At 37.4% G+C, this 13,856-nt stretch overlaps 1 protein-coding gene and 1 long non-coding RNA gene across 2 annotated transcripts in view; both read right to left on the bottom strand.

Annotated features, from left to right (window-relative positions):
• Positions 1 to 5,282, bottom strand: part of LOC107686353 (oxidation resistance protein 1) — a 103,559-nt gene extending 98,277 nt beyond the window's left edge. Inside the window, exon 1 of the mRNA XM_016483323.1 lies at positions 5,153 to 5,282. The gene's annotated coding sequence lies outside the window, so the exon portion shown is untranslated. The remainder of the gene's footprint in view (positions 1 to 5,152) is intronic.
• Positions 5,283 to 5,288: 6 nt separating this feature from the next.
• LOC107686364 (uncharacterized) overlaps positions 5,289 to 13,856 on the bottom strand; it is a 67,794-nt gene continuing 59,226 nt past the window's right edge. Inside the window, exon 3 of the long non-coding RNA XR_001634038.1 lies at positions 5,289 to 5,315. This is a non-coding gene — a long non-coding RNA (uncharacterized LOC107686364). The remainder of the gene's footprint in view (positions 5,316 to 13,856) is intronic.

A 13,856-nucleotide genomic window follows, 5' to 3' on the forward strand; every position in this document is an offset into this window, starting at 1 on the left:
GAACACAGGTGACAACAATGGAACATAATCAAACTAAACGAGGACAGGAACATGAGCAAATAAGGCAAAACAGGAACTGAAACACACGACAAAACAGGTCCAATCCTGACATATATATATATGAAAGTGACGTGACGTGGCCAAGTATGGTGACATATTATTCTTAATATATTTCTCTCTATATAAATATATAACAATAATTATAATAACAGAATAATAATAACAAAAATGAGGTGTTTAGGCTTAAAACAATTGAAAAATAAACAATGCACTTTTCAGGTCTTAATATCGGCTATCATTATCTCTTAAGAAGTTCAGTTATATTCATTAAAAAAAAACTTTAAATACACTTGCAGTGTTGCTGCTCTTTTCAAGTTCTGGAATATGTGAATGCATATATACCCAGTAGACGACTGTAAGAGGTCTGTAAGGGCAGCAGACGACGAGTATATCTGTCTGTTCACTGGTAATTAGAAGCCCAGCTCACAGTTCCCACCAGCCTGACCGAGCCTGACCGTTCTTCATCAGGATGACATTTGTTTGTTAGCATGCTGCACCGTCGTCTGTTATTTCCCTGTACAACAGATCTTCGTCCCTTACAGCATCTCTCCTGACCCCACAGGTCAGCATTTCAGAATTCATTTCAGAATAATGAGGCAGTGTGTTCGAGAAAAGAGGAGACAGAGGAACAGGACAAACATTCTACCTTTCCACAACCATTAACGGTGTGATCAGTCTTGTGCGGTCTGACAGTTCACCCTAACACATGGACAGCAGATCATACTCAGCCACCTAATGAGAACGGAAATACAGAGGTATTAAGTGCGACAGCGTGTTAGCTCACATGTGGAGGAAGACATGTACATTTAACAGCCGAAGGCTAACATAAAACATTGACTGAAGGGAAGGGAATTTAGAAAAGCTCAAAGAAGAGGTTTATAAAATCCATGTGTCTAAAATCAAACATTTGATGTTTATCAACAAAAGGGAAAACTCTGTAAACCCCTCGAATGGCATATGAAATTGTTTTTGAAATCTTTAATTTGACGCTCAGTGAGGTCAGACTTTTATTTTTGCAGTTCTTACTTAAAACTTGTATGTTTTTTTGTTGCAGTTACTTATAGTTTCTGGAAATTAGCAAGTATCATTTAATTAGTTTTTCACATTTGTATTAATATTTATTTAGCGCAAGTGAATCTTGCAAAGTAGGCCTATACACTACCATTCAAAAGTGTGGGGTCAAATGTGGGGATTTTTAAAAAACGTTATTGAAATCTCTTATGCTCACAAAGGCTGCATTTATTTGATTAAAGATACATTTAAAAAAGTAATACTGTGAAATATTACAATTTAAAACAACTGTTTTCTAATTCAATATAGTATTGTAAAGCTGAATTTTCAGCATCATTACTCCAATCTTCAGTGTCACATGATCCTTCAGAAATCATTCTAATATGCTGATCTACTCAAGAAACATTTCTTTTTATTATCAATGTTCAAAATAGTTGTGCTGCTTCACATTTTTGTGGAAACCATAATAAATTTTTTCAGGATTCTTTGATGAACAGAAAGTTCAAACAGGATTTATTTGAAATAGAAAGATTTTGTAACAATATAAATGTCTTTACAGTCACTTTTAATCAATTGAATGCATCCTTGATGAATAAAAGTATTAATTTCTTTCAAAATATAATACAAAAAATCTTACGGACCCCAAATTTTGAATAGTAGTGTATGTGACCACTTTGAAACTGGCTTCTGGTTAACAGTATGCTTTATGCACATTTTTGTTTTTGGTAATCACTTGCCATATACAAACGTGCAATGCTGTACATAATTCCTCCCTGATCTCCATTTGGGAAGTTGTGGCCTAATGGTTAGAGAGTCGGACTTGTAACCGAAAGGTTGCGAGTTCGAGTCTCGTACCGGCAGGGATTGTAGGTGTGGGTGTGTGTGTTCACTGCTGTGTGTGTGCACTTTGGATGGGATAAATGCAGAGCACTAATTCTGAGTATGGGTCACCATACTTGGCCACATGTCATGTCACTTTCATTTAACTTTTTACATAATACCACCATGACCAGCGCTAAGGGGTAGATAGTGTCATTCTGAGGAACTACAGGATAAATATATAGGCTTACATAACAGACTATCCAGTATCTTGTTAAAAGAATTAGGTGAGTTAGGTATTAAGGGAACACAGGACCTTATGGGACCATTGTGAACCTGACTCCTCTCCACTGATTACCTGAAGCACATTTCCCACATCACCCCAAGATCTGCACTTATTTCATTATTGCAGGCTTATGTCCACATGGACGAATTTATACCATGCTCTCCCTGACCCATTTGCAGCCAGCCAAAAGCAATTATTGCGGCATTTACACTTGCCTGCTATACAACCACTCTCATTTAAGGAGACTGAATGGCCTGTCAGGGTCATTTTCATTTAAAAACATTAAAACACTCTAACCATCACTCACATCGAGCTAGAAATGACAGTATAATTTGGAGGGATACATGAGGGCAGGTTATTAAAATGTAGCGGGATATGTGGTGCGGTTTTAATGGCACAGGATGAAAAGATGCTCAGCGTGCGGCCATCAATAACACTTCTCTCTCCCGTGGTCCTCTCCACCAATTAGAGGCACTATGAGAAGGCAAACTGTGCTGTGATTTGCAATGATTGCCTGAGGGCACGGGCCGCACGGCCTTTAAAAGACAGGAGAAAGTCAAACAATGAGAACAGCAAAATCACCAATAACATTAATTAAAGAGCAACCAGTGGGAAATGCTAATAAAATAAATATTTCATGTTCATTTATTTAAGCAGCAGGGCGTAATGTACAGTCAACAGAACATTATAGCAAAATAAACCTCTTTAGGTTGATACAAGACCCATTTGTTTCCTTTCTTCAATGTAATTCAGCGGGATTTGTCCTGTTTTATCAGCCGCTAGGATAAAATTACAAGTCTAAATGCTTAGAAAAGAAAAAGCAATCTGCTTGTCAATGTGTATTAAAAATTGTTTTTGGGAATTGAAATAAAATAAAATATAAATATTTTAAAAACTTAAACTTTAAGTAAAATAAAATATTAAAATGACGGTCACACTTTATTTTAAGGTCCAATTCTCACTATTAACAAACCATTAACTACGATTTTTGCCTCAATAAACTCCTAATTTGCTGCTTATTAATAGTTAGTAGGTAGATGTTAAGTTTAGGTATTGGATAGGATTAAAGACCATATTCTACATCATATATCGTTTCGCTTTGGAAGGCCTGTATTAACCCCCCAGAGCCGTGTGGAATACTTTTTTATGATGGATAGATGCAGTTTTTTAGGCTTCAAAATCTCAACCACCATTCACTGCCATTATAAAGCTTGGAAGAGCCAGGACATTTTTCAAACTCCGATTGCATTCATCTGAAAGAAGAAAGTCATATACACCTAGAATGGTTTGAGGGCGAGTAAATCATGGGGTAATTTTCATTTCTGGTTGAACTATACCACAAAGATTTATTAAAATACCTACCATTAAATATAGAAATACTAATAAAGATACAAGCACAACTAATAGTTTTGTAGGATTCATGCGCTGTACAGATCAGAAAACCATATAATTATATCTGTTTTATTAACTAACATCTGAAAAAGCAGCTACCCAAGAGTGAGTAAATGAAGCGAACACAAAGCAGGTCTATTTGCTAACCCGTGTTCTGTGAGTGCCATCGAAGGACCCTCTTGATTTGGGGAAACATTTCTTTTAGTCGGCTCTTAAACGGTGCCGTCAAATCACCAGCACAATCAAACGGGCTGAGATGAAAGGAAAGCCATCTCCTGCTCTCTCTAAAGTCTCTAACCTCTCCTTAATCCCTTCAGACCCCACAGACCCGCACTAGCAATAGGACTTATTCCACAGATCAGGCATTTACTCTGTGTACTGGGAGAAACACTGAGGAAAAGCTTCTAAGTATGGTAATATAAGTTTGTTGGAAACAGAAAAGAAAGAGGAGACAGAGAACGGATAGAGAAGAAAGAGATGAGAAACAAGAAATAGAGGAGAAAGAGGAAACACCCAGAGCAAGGAGAGAAAGAAAGGAGATGGCGATGAGAGCAAAAAGAGACAAGAGAAAGAATGGAGACAGATATGAAAAGCAGGACAGATTGAGGTGAAAATGAGAAAGACGAGACAGGGAAGAAATAGATAGAAGAGAATGAGAGAAGAACGAGAAGAGACACATGAGAGCAAGGAGAGTAAGAGTGGGGAACAAGAAAGAGAAACTTTGTAGATGAGAAAAGGAGACAAGAGATGAGATTGATGAAAGCAAAAAGAGATGATATCTAGATGAAAACGAGGAGAAAGAGATGAGATAGATGAGACAGGAACGAGAGAAGAGACAGATACAGTATGAGAGCACACAGAGAGAGAGAGAGGAGAAAGAGATGAGACGGGTGAGAGCAAAAAAAGATGATCGGGAATAACAGGAAAAACAAAGGAGACAAAGAACTGAAATCTAGGAGAACAGAGGAGAAAGAGAGAGAGATAAGGAAGAGAGGACAAAGAGGAGACAAGAACAAGAGAAGAGACAGATATGACAGCAAGGAGAGAAAGGGGAAAAAGAGGAGAAAGAGAGGAGTAAAAGAGGTCAGATCTAGGCGAAAAAGAGGAGAAAGCTGAGTTAGATGAGAAACGAGGAGGCAGGAGAGAAAAGGAACCGACTGAGATGAGAGAAAGAAGAGAGTGAAGAATGAGAGGAGATACATGAGAATGGAGACATGCATGATGTGAGATCAAGGAGAAAAAGGTGAAAAAGGGGAGACAAATATGAGATGGAGAGGAAAAGTGAGGATACAGAGATGAGAACAAGGAGTGAAAGAGATGAGAGTTGACAGAGTATTAGGAGAGGAAGAGGACAAAGTGAGACTGAAAAGGAATGAGGTGAAAGAGGAGAGAACAAGAAGAGAACGAGGCAGAAAGGAGGGTGTCAGAACTTTCTAAGCACTCCTACAAAGTGAACATCTTCATGCACATACAGAGATAAAGCTCAACTGAAACTCATGAGATAGAGAAACACACACACACACACACACACACACACACACACACAGAGCTTGCCATACTGAAGACAGCCTGATGCTCATTTACCTATTGTGTATCCTCGTTTCAGATCGCTGCACCGCAGACCACGGCGCTGGGAATTGGTGGTGTTGTTTTCTTGCAACTCAGATGTGGTTGTCTTGGCAACAGGTGGTGAAGATCTGTTTAAGGACAGACTCGGGATTCCTCCGACTGGGACTTCTTCTTTAGTCTTGAGAGGAAACAGCACAGGAGACATGCAGAACTGAGTCTTCAAACCACATAGAGCAGTGTTTGTAAACTTGTAAACTTTTTTGTGCTGCTAAAGGCCTGTCTTCATTGATTCCATCTAAACATTTTGTGTATGACTAGATCCTCATGAGAAGCACTTTTCTTTGCCAGTCTATTATTATGGCATCATGCATCCATAAAAGCCAACAGATGGAGGCAACGGGTGACAATTTGACCCAGATTATTGGTGAGTGCAATATGTGACTGAGCTTTGTGACACATACAGTAACTCTTATCATTTAAAAAAACAAACAAAAAAAATATTTTTCTTATGGGTTATTAGACTGTAAATGTCTTTTTGTTTCATTTTTTAAAGAAACACTGGTGGCTTCTGTTTTATCTTTCTGTTTTTTTTATCATACACAAGTTTTGTGGCTAAATCTCTGTTCACAGCTTGTATTATTTTATAAGATATGTGACATTTGCAACCTTTAAAATCATACTGCGGGGCTTTTATGGTACGATGATGGTATAAGATGGTAAAACTATGGTACTAATATACTGACACTAAATTATTACATATACTCATATTTAAATGGTACTCTAAAGTTCTTAAAAAAACCATATGATTAAAAGAACGTGATAACATGGTGTAAGTAATTCAGACAGAAAGGGCATATAGTACATGCATGAGGTTTCATTGTGCAGCTTAAGCAGAAAAAGGCAACATGGCGCAGTAAATTTGCCTTCTGGACACTGAAATATTGCCAAATTTATCTGGAATTGTAAAAATGCTGCATTATTCAAGAGAGTCATTTTGGATTAAAACTACTGAACAAGATGAAGAAAAAGTTGAATTCCTTCGCTCAAGGCAAATTTCTAATCTTTAAAGTGATTTGCTTTAAAACATGTAGTGAACCTAAAGAAAGAAAGGCAGATGACTGGAGTCAAGACCAATTCACTGTTTGATCTAACAGTCAATCACCTTCACCTTCCATTTCGACTCATAATTGAGACAAAAAGCCTGAAAGAGCAAAACAGCATTCCCAGGAATCCTGCCAATCATCTTGGGGTCAATCCTGAAATGCTGCCAGCATGAGAAATCAGATAAACAGCATGTGCTGTTATGTGTAAAAGAACCAGGTAATGAAGAGTCAGATTGAATCTGCAGACTTTTTCACATTTCTGAATTATTTTTTGAGAAAACTGTGGAATGGATTTAAACGTGGTACAAGGGGAGTGCTACACACTTACTGGTATCTGTAACAAATTTTTATTGAAAAGAAAAAAAAAAGGAAAGAAATAAACAGTAAAAATGCAGGGGTGCTGAAAGTTTGGATGGGCTTTCAAATTCTAGTTTGGCAGGTGACCTATGGACCATAAAAAAGGGGGTCCCTATAAAGCTTCAAAACTGCGCCACCTACTGGTGATAAATCAAAAATAGAAATAATATGACAAAAAATATTTGTAAAACTCTCTCTCTCTCTCTCTCTCTCTCTCTCTCTCTCTCTATATATATATATATATATATACTGTATATACATACATAAATAACATTTTCTAATATTTAAAAAAAATTATTATTTATAATTCAGAAACATTTTACTCCAATTTAATTGTAGATTTAAAGCTATGTTTCCTGCATAAGCACCAACGCTCAATGTGATAATTTCATAAACATATGGCTACTGCTTACATAAAAGTTAAGGAAAAAGCATTATGAGCGAGATATTGATCCCACATGTCAAAAATGATTACGTATTATATACTGCTTTATAATCAGTTGAAAAAAAACCTTGAAATTATTCTATCTTCCTGCAGAGGTGTGTGTGTGTGTGTGTGTGTGGGCATGTCATTTAGACACCTGTCTAAATAAACAGCTCACAAAGGAGCCTCCAGCACCTCTCTGACTGCATGCTGATGGCAGACCCCAGGTGCGGTTCCCTCCCTCTCTCTGTCTCTCTCTCTCAAACCAGCTCACCATTACATAATATGTGCAATCAGCCAGAAGACAAACACCGGCCGGCAAGATTACACGGTTAAGAAAGCCCAACAAAAACAAGTACTAGTTAGTTAGACAACACACAGCAGTAAGTCAAGCAGAAAACTGAAGCCAGGCGGCCAGACTTTACACGAAAGTCCAACTCAACCAGCTCAAAAACACAGAATACTCATCCACCAAAACAGTCACCTCGTAGGCAATCCCTGAATGTACAGCGATTAACTTTACAATTAAAAAGTGAGAGGGATGTTGACTATAAATATTTCGGTAACACTTTATTTAAAGTGTCCCGTGTTACACGTTACATGTACTTACTATTATAAAAACAATTAATTATGCATAATTACATGCAAGTAACCCTAAGCCAAACCCAAATCCTAACTCTAACCATATAATAAGTACATGTAGTTAATATTACTCAGTATTATATGTATAATTACACTGTAACAAGGACACCTTAAAATAAAGTGTAACCAATATTTCATACAAAAATACTTTAATCCAACTAAAAGTACTATTTTTAAACAATACAATTTTAGCTAAAACTTGTGTATTGATGCTTTATTTTTATTGTATTAGTAGCTTTGCATCCAATATATAGACACATGCACACACACACGCACACACACACACACACACCCGGTCAAAAGTTTGGAATAATTAAGATTTTTAAAAATGTTTTTGAAAGAAGTCTCTCATGCTGACTACGGCTGCATTTATGAAATTAAATTAAATTAAAAGAAATACACAATTCTCATTATTACCAATGTTAAAACCAAAATTTTTGTGGCCAATTCATGCCATAAAAACCATGCAGCAAAAAACATTTTCAACATTGATAAAAATACAATTAATAACTGAGTACCAATAATAATTGATAACAATTGAACACAAAATCAGAATATTAGAATGATTCTGAAGGACCATGTGACACTGAAGACTGGAGTAATGGCTGCTGATTCAGCTTTGTCATCAAAATATATTTTGCCATTTTAAAATATATTAAAATAGAAAACTGTTGTATTGATTTGTAATAATTTTTACTATTTCAACTATTTTTGATCAAATAAATCTAGCCTTGGTGACTGGTGAGCATAAGAGACTTCTTTCCAAAACATTAAAAAAAAAAACCTTTTGACATAAATTAGGTTCATTGAAAGTGATTCATTTAGTCAAATAATAACCATTTATGTCGGATGATGTAGATCACTGAATCAAAGATTCAAAAGATCAGTAAAAAATCAATGACACTACAAGAGAAAATCATGCAGTTAGTTTGTGATTTGTTCAGTCAGACTGTTTATGCACCTGTAGTCAGACACACTTTTCATTTCTCCATTTAGATGCTCCTGTTGTTAATGTGAATGCAAAATGGCCACTTTTGAATTGGAAATGAGGGCCGAATGGCGAGTTGTCGCTGAGGTCCTGCTCTCGCTGTGATGCGAGGTGCGTATTAACTAGCTGGAGCGGCACTCTTTCATTCCTCCATGCGATTGAGATGTGGTGCCAATCATCGCCGTGGCTTTATCTATTATTCACAGCTCAGAAAGACAGTGAGGGGTAGAGGAGGGTCTGGCCAGCTTCCAGTCTTTGTAACACCAGATGTAAACAAAGCACCAGCCTTCTTTCAAACAATAATAACCACAGCCGCCTCGCCGCGTGACTTCTGCTCTGATTAGAAGAATGTATTCATGCCGAAGCTGTATTTTAACCATCAGCAGCGGCCATCGCTGCTCGAGTGTTTATGTAAACAACATTCTCCTTCAATTAAGGGGTAGATTATGTGATTCACAGACGCAGAGGCTGCACTGAATCAGTACAGAACATCTGCCATGAAAACACTGCTTACTGCTCGAGCTATAATTAGAAAATAAGTTTTCTAAGTCAGAATAATCACAACCTGGAAACCCTCCTAAGCTGCTAAGCAGAAGATGGTAGAGGTCACGCAAGGTCACTTGAAGACAGATGCCATGGTATAAGGGTGAATATCATTAAAACATGTCGGGGTCATGGAAGCCCATTTTGTATATATAAATATGAATATTTAAAAAATATATAAATACACACATATACATGTTTGACTGTCAATTCAAATTCCCTAATGCAAGCTTGTAAAACAACAATGAGATTTTTTGCACTACATTACTGAGAACAGCAAATAAAATGTGCTTAACTGTCCTGAACACAATGTCACAAACCACACAATCTTAATGGTTCCTAAAATAATAGTTTTTATTTTATTTAAACTAAAAACAGTGTTTTCCCCCCATTTCTTCTTTTGATTTGGGGTGAAATATCACCCGTCATGTTCTGGACAGGCTTCATGAGATTCACCCACACCTCTTTCTCTCCGGCCATTTTTTTCTAACCCCTAAAGCGTCCTAGAATCCCCTACTCACAGCACGTAGGATGGATCAGTGGGAAAACAGGGTGGTGGGAAATTGCAGAGAGATTAAACACTTTGGCAGGCAGCTGATGGCGGCTGTGAGTGTAGCTGCTCTTTATCGCGGCCAAAAGAGTATGACAGGGACACGGTGAGTGGGGAGTAGAAGGAGATTCTGTGTGTGTGTGTTACAGTACCTCCAATACTTATCTTACAACTAATGTGTAAAGGAGAGAGAGGAACAGCTGAGCTAGCATTTGGTTCTCTTCTTCCTCATGCTCCATGCAAAGAGAGCTGTGTTGCCAGATATTCTGAGATTAAGCGTAGTAGTCACATGCTTTGGCAAAAGCTGCATAAACAACAGGGAATTCAGGCAAAGCCAGAGCACGCTTATCTCGCTCGAAAAGATGGATTTGAGCACGGGTGAAACTCAGATCTGGTGTGCACAGGGAACTGAACATCTCTGCGTGAAGGATTGATGTCAGTGCTGCGGCCCGCTTGTTGCACCGATCTTTGAAGGCAAATATGACAGATACTCTCGGGCGCCATTACCATGAGCAGACTTCATGCAATGAAACTAAATGAGGACATGAGAAAGACATGTCATTTAGAGGAGACAAGCAGTTCCTGTGGGCCCTTGTGGCCATTTATGAGAGAGCTATGGGACACTGGCCTTGACAGGCCTCGGCTTTTCAAAAGCCTGATGGCTTAATCAAGTCAGCCAAGGAGAGGGATATAATATAGCCTGACACGGTCTCACAGTGCAAACATGACACAGCACTTCATCTCAAGAAGATCTGATTTAGTCAAAATGTTATATAGCAACAAAGACTAGCTATCCAAATTGTTAAAGGAATAGTTTATCCAAAAATGAATACTGACTCACCCTCAGGCCATCCAAGATGTAAATGAGTTTGTTTCTTCATCAAAAAAGATTTGGAGAAATGTAGCATTATATCACTTGCTCACCAATGGATCCTCTGCAGTGAATGGGTGCCATCAGAATGAGAGTCCAAACAGCTGATAAAAACATCACAATAATCCACAAGTAATCCACACCACTCCAGTCCATCAATTGATGTTTTGTGAAGTGAAAAGCTGCGTGTTTGTAAGAAACAAATCCATTAAGAAGTTTCAATCTTCAAATTGTTGCTTTCAGCTAAAATACAAGCCCTCTATCCATAATATTGCTTTCTGCGGTGAAAAAGTTGTCTAGTTTAATTCAGGAGAGAAATATGCTCAGATCAAATAAGCACTGTTTACAAGTGAAAATAGTCCAAAACAGTTCTAAACAAATATGTTGGTGGATTTTGATGTGAGAGGACAACAGGAGAAGGAATTTCTGGAGGAAGCGTTATTATGGAATCATATTTTGATGGCTTAAAGTTGAAACACCTTAATGATGGATTTATTATTAAAAAACATGCAGGTTTTTGCCTCACAATACATTAATTGATGGACTGGAGTCATGTGGATTACTTGTGGATTATTGTGATGTTTTTTATCAGTTGTTTGGACTCTCATTCTGACGGCACCCATTCACTGCAGAGGATTGTAATGCTAAATTTCTCCAAATCTGTTCCAATGAAGAAACAAACTTGGATGACCTGAGGATGAGTAAATTTTCAGAAAAATGTCATTTCACCAGTGGCGGCTCGTCAGGGGAGGCACAGCTTCCCCATAATTTTGAGGTGAAAATGGGAGGAGGACGATTTAATGTTAATAAAATTCACAATTCATTTCAGTTCATGTCTCAGAATGTGTATTTTTTTGTTTGTAATTTCACAGTTTTAATACCATAACGTGAAAGCGCCGCTTTTCTATAGCGAATGTGTCAAATCTGCTGATGTAATTACAACCGCTAATGATAGAGAAGGGTAGGGGGAGGCCGGGGGAGAGGTGAGCTCTCGTGCCTCTGTTGGTAAAAAAAATTAGCCAATCACCATCGAGTGTTCACTTTCAGCGCTGAGGAGTAATAATCGGCAGGGATCCCAGACCAATACAATTAGTGTGCCTCCTCTATTTTAAAACCCACCAGCCGCCACTGCATTTCAGCATATTAGATTATATAATTTAACATTTTAAACTGAAAGAATCCTGACAGAATTAAAACTGAACTGATAATTTTACACTAAATAAAACTAGATTCCATACATATAAGAAAGTGGACAGTTTAGAAAAGTGGTTGGCTGTAATGTGTGTGCAATACAAGTGACAAAACGTTTTTAGAGTAGATATGTAAAATAGTGGGGTCATGTGACAAGTATAATACTATTTATATAGTATAAGTATAATACTAATACTATAATGCATTTTAACATAGTATTTAAAAAAAAAAATAAAAAAAAAAAAAGTAGGCAGCGTGTACTGTAGTAGTTTGCTATTATTCAGTTTGTCACGCTGCACCGCTACTCCTCGGAAAGTTCCATGAAACTATTAACACACTACTAAAAAATTACTTTTTAGCTAGTAGCCTTCCTACCTAATTACTCTCCAATACTGGTAGCTACTTCAGAAATGCATGAAGCTGTCTGACCTAGCGGGAATTTACATGAACGCAAAAAAGCACACACTTAAATAGACACAGCATTTATGAATCAAAATGTTCCAGCACATCGTGCAGGAATTTCTGACTAACATTCTAAACCACACTTTGTTAAATGGAATTGCATTGCATAAAGCAGGTAAAGTGATAAAGCAGCTTCCCAGCAGTGCTGTGAAATAAACTGCGTCTGCACTGGAGTAAACAGCTCTAGGCTTGAACAAACGTTTGGTCAGAGTTACATTAAAATTTAACATGCTGAAGTTTAATACCAGAGGCTACAGGCTGTTTTTTGTTTTTATTTGATTTACTTGGTTTATAATAGTCACTATATTCAACCTCAGGAAAATACAAATGCTCTAAACAACATTATAAAACAGGAAATGACCTAATTCCCAACCTTACTGAAAGCTCTTTCTAGTAAAGTATGACATTCACATACATGTGATCACTTTCAGTTAAACAAACAAGAGAAATATCATATTCATCTGTTTGATCACCTACAGTGTAACAGAAGAACTGGAGTTCATGTGAGAGCAGATGAAATGAGGTTACTTTACCTGACATTCCCGGTTACATAACACTCTGATGCACAACTGTCTTCTTTCTATAAACTGACTGTCACTCTGCACAGCTCTTTGCATGCAACCTGCATTTCTGCCCAAATTTTCTGATGAGACATCATTTTTATCCTCCACATCTTCTTTTCTCTCTGGTTTCTCAGCATCAGCTCTTGAAGGTGGTATTTGCATAATAGAGAGAGAATTGTGTTTGTTTGTAGAGAATGGTGACATCTTTGGGACATAGAGTCTCACAAACTGCTATGTAAAAGCAAAAAATATATAAACCATGACATCAAAGTTGACAATTCTTACATTTTACGGAATATTGCAGTGTTTACTATAAATGATTTATCCATGCTCATCATTATTAAAAAAATAAATAAATAAAAATTAATGTGCCCTTGTAATCTTTAACCAAAATAACTTACTCTCCCACTCACAACAACATCTCATCTCTAAATATGTGATGAAATCGCTCCCACCTTCCAGCAACCTGTCAATCACGAGATCACAGCAACTATCAAACAACAATGATATCCACCATATTTTGCAACATGAAAGCTGTTTTTTTTAATGTGCAAGACTTCAAATTAATTTGCCGCTATAGTAACATAAATACAAGAACAACAAAGTACACTTACTGTTTGTGTGTGTTTACGGTTATGAGAATAAATTTGTATCTTTTGATAATAAAAAAATATTTTTTGATAAATCTTTTGATACGGTGAACCACCAGATTCTCCTGTCAACCCTATTGGAAAATGACATCTCAGGAACCGCACGCCAGTGGTTTGAGTCTTACCTCTCAGATAGGTCCTTCAAGGTATCTTGGAGAGGTGAGGTGTCCAAGTCGCAACATCTAGCTACTGGGGTGCCTCAGGGCTCAGTACTTGGACCACTTCTCTTCTCTGTCTACATGGCATCACTAGGTTCTGTCATTCAGAAACATGGCTTTTCATATCACTGCTATGCTGATGACACTCAACTCTACCTCTCATTCCATCCTGATGATCCGACGATAGCTGCTCGCATCTCAGCATGTCTAACAGACA

The sequence above is a fragment of the Sinocyclocheilus anshuiensis genome, unplaced genomic scaffold (assembly GCF_001515605.1).
Source record: "Sinocyclocheilus anshuiensis isolate Anshui unplaced genomic scaffold, SAMN03320099.WGS_v1.1 scaffold389, whole genome shotgun sequence".
Classification (NCBI taxonomy): Eukaryota; Metazoa; Chordata; class Actinopteri; order Cypriniformes; family Cyprinidae; genus Sinocyclocheilus; species Sinocyclocheilus anshuiensis.